The sequence below is a fragment of the Telmatherina bonti genome, assembly GCF_933228915.1.
Source record: "Telmatherina bonti genome assembly, chromosome: 13".
In the NCBI taxonomy this organism is placed as follows: Eukaryota; Metazoa; Chordata; class Actinopteri; order Atheriniformes; family Telmatherinidae; genus Telmatherina; species Telmatherina bonti.
Window position 1 is genome coordinate 41,288,384 of NC_136611.1, and position 13,239 is coordinate 41,301,622.

General features: G+C 46.7%; 1 protein-coding gene across 2 annotated transcripts in view; it reads right to left on the bottom strand.

Moving 5' to 3' along the window:
- Positions 1 to 13,239, bottom strand: part of LOC306763960 (protein Niban 2-like) — a 127,667-nt gene that overhangs the window by 40,171 nt on the left and 74,257 nt on the right. Inside the window, exon 1 of one of the 2 annotated variants that reach the window (XM_079250932.1) lies at positions 3,941 to 3,984. The exons of the other annotated variant lie outside the window; for it this stretch is intronic. The gene's annotated coding sequence lies outside the window, so the exon portion shown is untranslated. Of the gene's footprint in view, positions 1 to 3,940; positions 3,985 to 13,239 lie in introns of those variants that run through there. 2 annotated transcript variants of the gene reach the window in all.

Sequence of the window (13,239 nt, forward strand, 5' to 3'; positions counted from 1 at the left end):
GAGAGTAACACTTAACCTGAATGGCATATAACTGCTAAAATGAAATGTGAAAAGCTGGACGTAATTTTCTGGCAGGAGACTCATCTTTCAGACAAAGAACATGAAAAATTGAAAAGAAAAAAAAAAAAAAAGGGGTTTTACACATTTTTACTACTCCTCCAAGAACTTGAGGGTTGCCATTCTCAATTGTAAACAATTGGACAAGAAAGCTAAATTAACCAAGAAATATTACTATAAAATGGCCTTAAAGCCAAGAAACTGCTTGCTTGGAGGACTCGTGAACAACAATCAAAAAGATAAATAATTAAAGTAAATAACCCACAGACCAATCAGATCCAACATAATTTAGAATATATTTAACAGTCTTTCGTGGTTTACTATTCTAACTTTTACTCTCAACCCCCTGCAGATGACTTAACTTTGGCAGAACGTTTTACTACCTGGATATACCTTCTATTGGAATTGAACAAAATAAAATCCTTACACAACAGATAACAGAGGAAGAAATTAAAATAGCAATATCAAACTTGAAAAGTAATAAAATGCCTGACCCAGATGGTTTCCCCTCTGAATGGTTTAAACGCTTCAAACACACAATTACACCACAATTGAAATCCTGTTTTAATTGCCTTCTGGGTGGTGGAACTACCCCGTCATTTTGGAAATATGCCTTCATCTCAGTTATACCAAAACCTGAGAAGGACACAACTGAGTGCAGCTCTTGTAGACCTGTATCTGTCTTAAGTACAGATTACCAAATATTTTCAACAATATTGGCTAGAAGACTAGAAAACGTACCAGAACTAGTAGACACTGACCAGACAGTATGTCAAGAATAGATGATGTGTGCTGCGATGGACTGGCGAGCTGTCCAGGATGTACCCTGCCTTTCGCCCTAAGGTGGCTGGGATAGGCTCCAGCTTCCCCGCGACCCTTCATCAGATGAATGATGAATGAAAGAATGATGATAATGTGTGTCGGGGACTCCATCTCTTTGATTATATCAAAACTTCCTCGACGATGAAAAAGCATTTGACTCCATGGATGTTGAATGCTGGAAGTTGATGGGAGTTTTTATAGACAACTCTTAAACATTTTGGGTTTCATAATCAGATACAGGTCCCTGTACACCTGACCTGTTGTGAGGATAAAAGTGAATGGTGATCTATCCAACTTAATCTTTCTCCGGGGAGGGTGTCGAGGAATGCCTGCTAAGCCTGGCGCTTTTTGCCTTATTGAATCGAGCCATTAGCACAGGCCATCCAGGAATCCCAGGAAGTGTCAGGTATTAACATTTATGGTTCAGAGCACAAAATTTATCATGGACAACATGCTGGTGACCCTTACTGAATCAGATAACAGGCTCCAACCATTAATCTCTTCACTGAACATATTTGGTATGTATTCTGGCTATAAACTAAACTTTCATAAAATACAAATCCGAGCATTTAACGATAAACCAAATAAAATTACTCTTAAACTTCTAAAGGTAACTGGAATAGCAGCATAGTTAAATATTTAGGGGTTCAACTGCCTAAAGATTTTAGTGACCTTTTAAAACACAATTATCCCCCTTTAACAACACACAGTAAGGCAGCCCTGAACCAGAATTGAAACGATAAAAAGATTGTACTGCCCAAACTACTCTATTTATTTCTATCCCTGCCAGCGGAAGTACCTGCTAAACAATTTATAGAATGGAACAGAATGTTTTCAAATTCTATCTGGGGAAAACAGAGACCAAGAGTAAAGTCTGAAAAACTGCAGTTACTCAGAAGCGAAGGAGGCATGGCCATGTTTAGAAACTTACTACAAGGCGGCTCAACTCAGACTTCTGATCACATGGTGTGATCCAGCATGTGATACCAGGTGGAAAGAAAAGTACACTTCAAAGTAAAAACGTTGGGACATGGAAAATGCTGGAGGAAATATAGGTGTACATCTGCCGACCATCTTCATATCGTCTGGGAATGCCCTACGGCATATGTGGTTAAGACTACTCAACTGATTATGGGGCAACAAGTGGAAAAAAGCTTCAGTGTATTTTACTAGATTATCATATTTTCCGGACTATAAATTGCTCTGAAGTATTAGTCTCAATGGGCAAATATACATAATTAGGTAAGCATACATAAGTCGCACTAGAGTATAAGTTGCATTTTTTGCATGTAATTTATTTTGCCAACTACTTGACCAAAACAGACATTACGTCATCTTGGAAGGCAAGTTATAACATTAATAAAAGAATAACGAACAGGCTGAATAGTTGTAAGATATGTACCTAGCATTTAACTATGAAGTTATTCAGCTACACAAAAAATGGACATGAACAGAAAAGGTATTCATTGGTTATGTAACAAACAGTTTTACATAACTGTAGCCTAAAGAACAAAACAAGTGTACCTTTACTATAATCAATACGCGATCTCACTCCACATCATGAAATCCGTTGAATTCTTCATCCTCTGTGTCACTTCTGAATAACTCTGCCAACTCCACGTGGAGACGTAAATGCACCATTGACAAACCTCTCCCTGCAGCACGTTGTTGAAGCACCCACTGGCTAACTCGTTCCTCGAGCTGTGGCCATCTAGCTTTGAGCCCACAATTAGCTTTTTTGTTTTCTTCATCACAATAACAGTAGCCTCTGCTTCATGCCAGTATCTAACAGGTTTCTTACTTACTCCAAATTTTCTCTCTACTGCTCCATTACTGTTATTAGCTGCAGATTTTTAGTACTTGCAGCTTGTAGTCTGCAGAATATGATTTTCTTTTGGGGGGCATTCATTTGTGTTCAGTTGTTCTCAGTTGTCTTTCTAAGTTAATGTGTACTGTTTACATTTTTAATTGTTAAAAAGTAGGAGATATCGTTGCATAAGTCTAGAGTGCCCTCTTCCTGTGGTCTGTGAAATTATATCTATTTTTTGTAATGTGTAACTCACTCCAGAGAAGAAGTCGCACCAACAGCTAACCTTTGGAAAAAAATGCAACTTATAGTCCAGAAAATACGGTAATAGAGGTACATCTCAATAAAAGTAGAATATTATGAAAAAGTTCAATATTTTTTGTCACTCATGAGTGACAAAAAATATTGAACTTTTTATTTTATCATATTCTAATTTTGTGAGATGTACAAGTATATCAACTTTACTGAAAAAACAAGACCATTATCTGCTTCAAATACTACAGGCAGCGTGTAAGAAGGCCATCACACGGAAATGGCTACAAGAACAACCTCATACTATTTTGGAATGGAAAGACGTAAGAAACTAAATCTATGTTATGGAGCAAATATCCTTTTCCCTCAGACAATCCTACACTGCTCAAAAATTAAAGGGAACACTAAAGTAACACATTGTAGATCTGAATGAATGGAATAATTCTATTAAATACTTTGTTCTCTCCATAGTTGAATGTGCTGACAACAAAATTACACAAAAATTATGAAATTCAAATGTATCAACCCATGGAGGTCTGGATTTGGAGTTCTACTCAAAATGAACGTGCCTGTATGACCTCCCTACAACACCTGGGCATGCTCCTGATGAGGCGGTGGATGTTCTCCTGAGGGATCTCCTCCCAGACCTGGACTAAAGCATCCGCCAACTCCTGGACAGTCTGTGGTGCAACTTGGCGTTGGTGGATGGAGCGAGACATGATGTCCCAGATGTGCTCAGCTGGATCCAGGTCTGGGGAACGGGCGGGCCGGTCCATAACATCAATGCCTTGGTGTTGCAGGAACTGCTGACACACTCCAGCCACATGAGGTCTCGCATTGTCTTGCATTAGGAGGAACCCAGGGCCAACCGCACCAGCATATGGTCCCACAAGGGGTCTGAGGATCTCATCTCGGTACCTAATGGCAGTCAGGCTACCTCTGGCGAGCACATGGAGGGCTGTGCGGCCCTCCAAAGAAATGCCCCCCCACACCATTACTGACCCACTGCCAAACCGGTCCTGCTGGAGGATGTTGCAGGCAGCAGAACGTTCTCCACGGCGTCTCCAGACTCTGTCACGTCTGTCACATGTGTTCAGTGTGAACCTGCTTCCATCTGTGAAGAGCACAGGGCACGCCAATCTTGCTTGATCTTAGTGCTGCATTTGATACAGTCGATCATAACATTCTGTTACAGAGACTAGAACAGGTGATTAGAATTACAGGTACAGCGTTAAGCTGGTTTAAATCATATTTATCTGATAGACTTCAGTTTGTTCATGTAAATGACAAGTCCTCCTCACAAACTACAGTAAGTCATGGAGTTCCTCAAGGTTCTGTACTTGCACCAATACTCTTCACGCTATATATGCTCCCTTTAGGCAAAATTATTAGACAACATGGAATAAACTTTCATTGTTATGCAGATGATACTCAGATATACTTATCCTTTAAACCAGATGAAACAAATCAGCCCAATAGGCTACAAAATTGTCTCATAGACATAAAGACTTGGATGTCTAGAAATTTTCTCCTCTTAAACTCAGATAAGACTGAAGTAATTCTCGTTGGATCTGAAAAACTCAGAGCTAAATTTTCCGGTTTTGTAATGAACCTGGAAGGCATTACTTTAGCTTCCAGTGCTACAGTGAGAAATCTTGGAGTAATATTTGACCCTGACCTGTCCTTTGGCCCACATATTAAGCAGGTTACTAAAACAGCCTTCTTTCATTTACGTAATATAGCCAAAATTACGGACATTCTGTCTCAGAGTGATGCAGAAAAACTGGTTCACGCTTTTGTTACTTCGAGACTAGATTACTGTAACTCTCTATTACTGGGCTGTCCTAAATATGCCCTGAAAAGCCTTCAGCTGATCCAGAATTCTGCAGCCAGAGTCCTGACCAGAACCAGCAGGAGAGATCATATTTCTCCAGTTTTAGCCTCTCTTCATTGGCTGCCTGTTGAATCTAGAATAGAATTTAAAATCCTTCTCCTTACATATAAAGCCCTCCACAACCAGGCACCACTATATATCAAAGACCTCATAGTTCCTTATATACCTGTTATGATGTGGTGGTTTGTGTTTTTTTCCTTGGTTCAGGTTTCCTGTTTTATTCCTGTCGCTCCTTCTCCTCCGTCTCCAGTGTCCAACGAGGGGGATCCAGAACCAGGCCTGCCCCTGTTGTCTCGGCCTCCCGGCCGCCCTCCAGAGCCGGGCCCTTTGGACTCTTCCCCTGGCCCTGTGTCCTGGGACTTTGTTTTTTCCCCTGGTCCCTCCTCCGGGCCTCCTCCTCCCGCCCGTTTATGGACTTTTTTGGGCCATCCGGTGGCCAGCCCTTGAGGGGGGGGGGGGTACTGTTATGATGTGGTGGTTTGTGTTTTTTCCTTGGTTCAGGTTTCCGGTTTTATTTTGTAGTATTTCCTGTTTGATTCCCTTGGTTCTTGTTTAGCTTCTTAGATTTTCTATTGATTTAGTTCACCTGGGTTCATTTAGTTAATTTGTTTCACCTGTGTCTTGTTTTGTTCTGTGTATTTATACCCTTCTGTTTGATTCCTTGGTTGCTGGATCATTTTGTTGCATCACTTGTACTTGGTTAGTCCCCTGAGTGCCTTGGTTTGAGTTAAACCTTCTGGAACCTACATCCCTGCTTCCATCATCTCTGTGTTTGGGTCCACATCTCCACTCCCACCATAACATAATGATCCAGCCAAACAAGGACCCAGCAGAGATGATTACTCTGTTCGAGTTTTTTCGTCGGGAGGCGGCCAAACACCTCCCGACCTACGAGCCTCTGGACCCGGAGCCTCACTGCACCTCATCCAGGAGAAACACCTCATCCACATCTCCACTGCCACCATAACAATACCAAGCAGAGTACTTCGTTCGCAGACTGCAGGCTTTCTTGTGGTTCCTAGAGTCTCAAAGAGCCGAGCAGGAGGCAGAGCCTTTGGTTATCAGGCCCCTCTCTTATGGAATAAGCTCCCAGTTAGTGTTAGGGAAGCAGACACCCTCCCCACCTTTAAGACTAGGCTGAAGACTTATCTTTTTGATAAGTCCTATAGCTAGGGATGGTTAGCATCCCTTAGTTATGCTGCTATAGGTTTAGACTGCTGAGGGACATTTCCTGATACTCTGAGCTTCTCTCTCTGTCTGTTGTCTTTCTGTCCTCTTCCCCCCACACAGCAGAGGCAGATGGCTGCCTGTCCTTGAGCCGGGTTCTGCCGGAGGTTTCCTTCCTGTTAAAAGGGAGTTTTTTCCTTCCCACTGTCGCCAGTGTGCTTGCTCAGGATGGGAGATGGAGTTGGACTCAACTCAATCTGTTGGTTTCCTTATATAGGCTGTTATGAATTGGCTTTCATGATGTTTTCTTCTCTGTCTGTAAAGCGTCTTCAGATGGCATTGCCGTGATTTGACGCTATATAAATAAAGTTGAATTGAATTGAACGGAATTGGTGTTCTCTGGCAAATGCCAAACGTCCTGCACGGTGTTGGGCTGTAAGCACAACCCCCACCTGTGGACGTCGGGCCCTCATACCTCCCTCATGGAGTCTGTTTCTGACTGTTGGAGCAGACACATGCACATTTGTGGCCTGCTGGAGCTCATTCTGCAGGGCTCTGGCAGTGCTCCTCCTTGCATTTGTAAATTAAAAAAAAAATTTAAAAAATGCTTCAACAAAAAAAAAAAAAAAAAAAAAAAAAAAAGCAGATTTTCCTCATCATCTGATTATTCCAATGCTCTGAAAACATCAGTGCCTTTGCAAACATGAGCACATTTCACTCACGATTCAGATTTACTGTGGTGAATCTGGACACAATCAGGCTTCACAAGATTCCCAGTAGCTTGCATTCCTTTCTGAACAATTAAAGCCAACATGTGAATGGGAACCAGCTTCCTGTCCAGGTAGCCAAGACCACAACTTCAGCTGGAGACCACCAGTACTTCATTTACACTGTCACTTTCTGACCAAACCTCTCTGCTTCATGCTGGAGAAGGGAACGCTTTCCTTCCTCCAGGCTCTAAGGAAGCACTTCATGCCCTTTCCTCCAGGCCTTTCAGGAAGACAAATCCTGGTCCCATCAGCTTCCTCTCCAAATCTGCAAATCAGCCTGTCCAGTGATCACCATGACTCGGCCTAAATTCATTTCCGTGTATACTAAACACACAAAAACTTCTAAAAGCTTGTCTTATTTATTTCTATTGCAAAGAATTGAGGAAGAATTATTCTACAAAGAGCAGCTTTATGCAACCTACATATAGCTACTCTCAGACATAATTACATAAAAAAACAACGAAACATTTTCCTTCTCATTACACTTTCATATAAAGCAAATACAAATGTATTTTACATGGAGAAAAATTCATAATAATGAAAATAAAAAATAAAAGTATCAGAGAAGTAGGAAACACAGGGAGGACTTGTCAAGAACATCATCAAACTCATAATTAAAATATACTTCCATTATAACAAGGGAGATGGGACAAGTAATAGTACATAGAAAAAAAACAAAGTAACCAAATAATAAGTAAGCAATACATCAGAGAATATTTGGCAAATTGACACAATCCCATTGAGCACAAATGCTCTTTAAGTATTTCAGCAAATACAAAGCATTTGAAGAGGTAAACATCAAAGGGGCTGTGTTATGCTACATGTACGTTTCTGAGCTTTCTACAGTGGTGAATTTTCAGACAAGTGCGTTGCAGTTTTTGTGACTTACATAAATACAGGCTGAGTTTCTAGCTAGTGTCTGCATTCATTTTCAATGGCACTGAAAATGAATGATTTTGAGTTGGTTTTTTCCCCCAAATATTTTAGTGATGTCCCAGTGGTGGGAGTGGGGTCACTCAGTGATTGGTCGTCTTCTCTAGGATGTGCATGTTTATGAGAGGAAAGTCACGCCTACCTTCAATGCCCAGTGTAAGACAGAAGAGGGTCGAACTTTGGTGGACGTTTTCAGTGCTAACATGTTGCGTAAGAAATGCTTCTTCAGCTGTGAGGGAAACATTTCCCAATGAAACGACGACTAGACAGCAAACAATGTTATTTCGGACTATCGCTGGAAAGCAAGTATTTATCAAACAGATATGTCTGGCTGCATTCGTTACTGCAGGTTGCAGAGTTGTTCACTCTCATTTTTGGGGTTCGATTCGGGCTCAAACATGTACGCCTGTATGTTTGGTGTTGACATCATTTCCAGAGTAACTACTTTTATTTGTTTACCATTTCTGTCTGTGCTTCTTCCAATAAAACAGCTGATGTATGCACTCCTGACAAATACTCCGAGCAGTTGACCAATCAGACGCAGCCTGGAACAGAAAGAGGCGGGGCTTAGGTTGCTGGCAGATCTTAAAGGATTAATATAAAATGAATGAATTGGTTTGTGAAAAAGACTGATTTCTTGCCCTTCTGGACTTGCACATTTAATTAGCCTGAAATCCACATGAAATAGCCTGAAATAGAGACAGATATTTTATTATGTCAAGATAAAACAATACAGAAAGAAGGTGAAGTAATTAAGAAGGCTTATTCTAACTAAACCCCAAGTGCCTTTGTAATCCATAAATAAATCTGATTTACCAGTGGATTTCCCTTGGAGAGAACAGATTAAAAGGCTACACTTGGACTAGAAAAGCTTTTTTTTGGAAATTGGATTATGAAAATGCTTTTAAATATTTCTTTTCAACACAAATAAAGAGTTTAGAAAGAACGGGAAAGTGTCTATCCAGCGGCCCTTTAACAGAACAGCTGCTGTTTGACACAGAAATAGTATTGAAGAGTGGAAATAAAGAAACAAGACAACATATTGGGTGAAGGAGCCATAAATATTGTTTTGGGGCATCTATTACTGGGTTGATGCCCTTTGTTATGTGGTTGCCATGGTGATGTGGAATGGAGTCACATGGATGTGGACGAATGTGTGCTTTAACAGTTAAAAAGGCATCGTCAGTCTGTCACTGAGGTTTTGCCAGAGAGGCAATGTGTGTTGACGGCCCAGTTTATACAGAACATTATGTTGCATTCAGTTCAAACTTCATCTTATCCCATTAATCAGGCAATGAATGTTATCTATGTTTTCAGATAAACAAAGAAAAACCTGCAACCTGCAAAAGCTCCTGGTCTACAGAGACCTCCAGGTCTGCAGAGTCCCCGTCCGAGACCTCCGGGTCTAAAGAGTCCCTGTCCGAGACCTCCAGGTCTGCGGAGTCCCCGTCCCAGACCTCCGGGTCTACAGAGTCCCCGTCCCAGACCTCCGGGTCTGCAGAGTCCCCGTCCCAGACCTCCGGGTCTGCAGAGTCCCTGTCCGAGACCTCCGGGTCTGTGGAGTCCCTGTCCGAGACCTCCGGGTCTACATCCCTGTCTGAGACCTCCGGGTCTACATCCCTGTCGGAGGTCTACATCCCTGTCTGAGACCTCCGGGTCTACATCCCTGTCCGAGACCTCCGGGTCTACATCCCTGTCCGAGACCTCCGGGTCTGGATCCCTGTCAGAGGTCTACATCCCTGTCCGAGACCTCCGGGACTACATCCCTGTCTGAGACCTCCGGGTCTACATCCCTGTCGGAGGTCTACATCCCTGTCTGAGACCTCCGGGTCTACATCCCTGTCCGAGACCTCCGGGTCTGGATACCTGTCAGAGGTCTACATCCCTGTCTGAGACCTCCGGGTCTACATCCCTGTCCGAGACCTCCGGGTCTACATCCCTGTCCGAGACCTCCGGGTCTACATCCCTGTCCGAGACCTCCGGGTCTACATCCCTGTCCGAGACCTCCGGGTCTACATCCCTGTCCGAGACCTCCGGGTCTACATCCCTGTCCTAGACCTCCGGGTCTACATCCCTGTCTGAGACCCCCGGGTCTACATCTCTGTCCGAGACCTCCGGGTCTACATCCCTGTCCGAGACCTCCGGGTCTAAATCCCTGTCCGAGACCTCCGGGTCTACCACCCTGTCCGAGACCTCCGGGTCTGGATCCCTGTCAGAGGTCTACATCCCTGTCTGAGACCTCCAGATCTACAGCCCTGTCTGAGAACTCCAGGTCTACATCCCTGTCGGAGGTCTACATCCCTGTCCGAGACATCCGGGTCTACATCCCTGTCTGAGAACTCCGGGTCTACATCCCTGTCTGAGACCTCCGAGTCTACATCCCTGTCCGAGACCTCCGGGTCTACATCCCTGTCCGAGACCTCCGGGTCTACATCCCTGTCCGAGACCTCCGGGTCTACATCCCTGTCTGAGAACTCCAGGTCTACATCCCTGTCGGAGGTCTACATCCCTGTCCGAGACCTCCGGGTCTACATCCCTGTCTGAGAACTCCAGGTCTACATCCCTGTCGGAGGTCTAATCCCTGTCTGAGACCTCCGGGTCTACATCCCTGTCTGAGACCTCCGGGTCTACATCCCTGTCTGAGACCTCCGGGTCTACATCCCTGTCCGAGACCTCCGGGTCTACATCCCTGTCCGAGACCTCCGGGTCTACATCCCTGTCGGAGGTCTATATCCCTGTCTGAGACCTCCGGGTCTACATCCCTGTCCAAGACCTCCGGGTCTACATCCCTGTCGGAGGTCTACATCCCTGTCTGAGACCTCCAAGTCTACATCCCTTTCCGAAACCTCCGGGTCTACATCCCTGTCCGAGACCTCCGGGTCTACATCCCTGTCGGAGGACTACATCCCTGTCTGAGACCTCCAGGTCTACATCCCTGTCTGAGAACTCCAGGTCTACATCCCTGTCTGAGAACTCCAGGTCTACATCCCTGTCCTGAAGCTCCGGGTCTACATCCCTGTCCGAGGTCTACATCCCTGTCTGAGAACTCCAGATCTACATCCCTGTCCGAGACCTCCGGGTCTACATCCCTGTCTGAGACCTCCGGGTCTACATCCCTGTCGGAGGTCTACATCCCTGTCTGAGACCTCCGGGTCTACATCCCTGTCGGAGGTCTACATCCCTGTCCGAGACCTCCGGGTCTACATCCCTGTCCGAGACCTCCGGGTCTACATCCCTGTCCGAGACCTCCGGGTCTACATCCCTGTCCGAGACCTCCGGGTGTACATCCCTGTCCGAGACCTCAGGGTCTGGATCCCTGTCAGAGGTCTACATCCCTGTCTGAGACCTCCGGGTCTACATCCCTGTCCGAGACCTCCGGGTCTACATCCCTGTCCGAGACCTCCGGGTCTACATCCCTGTCTGAGACCTCCGGGTCTACATCCCTGTCCTAGACCTCCGGGTCTACATCCCTGTCTGAGACCCCCGGGTCTACATCCCTGTCTGAGACCCCCGGGTCTACATCCCTGTCTGAGACCCCCGGGTCTACATCCCTGTCGGACGTCTACATCCCTGTCTGAGACCTCCGGGTCTACATCCCTGTCCGAGACCTCCGGGTCTACATCCCTGTCCGAGACCTCCGGGTCTAAATCCCTGTCCGAGACCTCCGGGTCTACCACCCTGTCCGAGACCTCCGGGTCTGGATCCCTGTCAGAGGTCTGAATCCCTGTCTGAGACCTCCAGATCTACATCCCTGTCTGAGAACTCCAGGTCTACATCCCTGTCGGAGGTCTACATCCCTGTCCGAGACCTCCGGGTCTACATCCCTGTCTGAGAACTCCGGGTCTACATCCCTGTCTGAGACCTCCGAGTCTACATCCCTGTCCGAGACCTCCGGGTCTACATCCCTGTCCGAGACCTCCGGGTCTACATCCCTGTCCGAGACCTCCGGGTCTACCACCCTGTCCGAGACCTCCGGGTCTACCACCCTGTCCGAGACCTCCGGGTCTGGATCCCTGTCAGAGGTCTACATCCCTGTCTGAGACCTCCAGGTCTACATCCCTGTCGGAGGTCTACATCCCTGTCCGAGACCTCCGGGTCTAACTCCCTGTCTGAGAACTCCAGGTCTACATCCCTGTCGGAGGTATAATCCCTGTCTGAGACCTCCGGGTCTACATCCCTGTCTGAGACCTCCGGGTCTACATCCCTGTCTGAGACCTCCGAGTCTACATCCCTGTCGGAGGTCTACATCCCTGTCCGAGACCTCCGGGTCTACATCCCTGTCCGAGACCTCCGGGTCTACATCCCTGTCCAAGACGTCCGGGTCTACATCCCTGTCCAAGACGTCCGGGTCTACATCCCTGTCGGAGGTCTATATCCCTGTCTGAGACCTCCGGGTCTACATCCCTGTCCAAGACCTCCGGGTCTACATCCCTGTCGGAGGTCTACATCCCTGTCTGAGACCTCCAGGTCTACATCCCTGTCTGAGAAATCCAGGTCTACATCCCTGTCTGAGAAATCCTGGTCTACATCCCTGTCCTGAACCTCCGGGTCTACATCCCTGTCCGAGGTCTACATCCCTGTCTGAGAACTCCAGATCTACATCCCTGTCAGAGGTCTACATCCCTGTCCGAGACCTCCGGGTCTACATCCCTGTCGGTGGTCTACATCCCTGTCTGAGACCTCCAGGTCTACATCCCTGTCTGAGAATTCCAGGTCTACATCCCTGTCGGAGGTCTACATCCCTGTCTGAGACCTCCGGGTCTACATCCCTGTCCGAGACCTCCGGGTCTACATCCCTGTCCGAGACCTCCGGGTCTACATCCCTGTCCGAGACCTCCGGGTCTACATCCCTGTCCGAGACCTCCGGGTCTACATCTCCGTCGGAGGTCTACATCCTTGTCCGAGACCTCCGGCTCTACATCCCTGTCCGAGACCTCCGGGTCTACATCCCTGTCGGAGGTCTACATCCCTGTCCGAGACCTCCGGGTCTACATATCTGTCGGAGGTCTACATCCCTGTCCGTGACCTCCGGGTCTACATCCCTGTCCGAGACCTCCGGGTCTACATCCCTGTCCGAGACCTCCGGGTCTACATTTCTGTCGGAGGTCTACATCCTTGCCTGAGACCTCCGGGTCTACATCCCTGTCCGAGACCTCCGGGTCTACATCCCTGTCGGAGGTCTACATCCCTGTCTGAGACCTCCAAGTCTACATCCCTGTCCGAGACCTCCGGGTCTACATCCCTGTCGGTGGTCTACATCCCTGTCTGAGACCTCCAGTTCTACATCCCTGTCTGAGAATTCCGGGTCTACATCCCTGTCGGAGGTCTACATCCCTGTCTGAGACCTCCGGGTCTACATCCCTGTCCGAGACCTCCGGGTCTACATCCCTGTCCGAGACCTCCGGGTCTACATCCCTGTCCGAGACCTCCGGGTCTACATCTCCGTCGGAGGTCTACATCCTTGTCCGAGACCTCCGGCTCTACATCCCTGTCCGAGACCTCCGGGTCTACATCCCTGTCGGAGGTCTACATCCCTG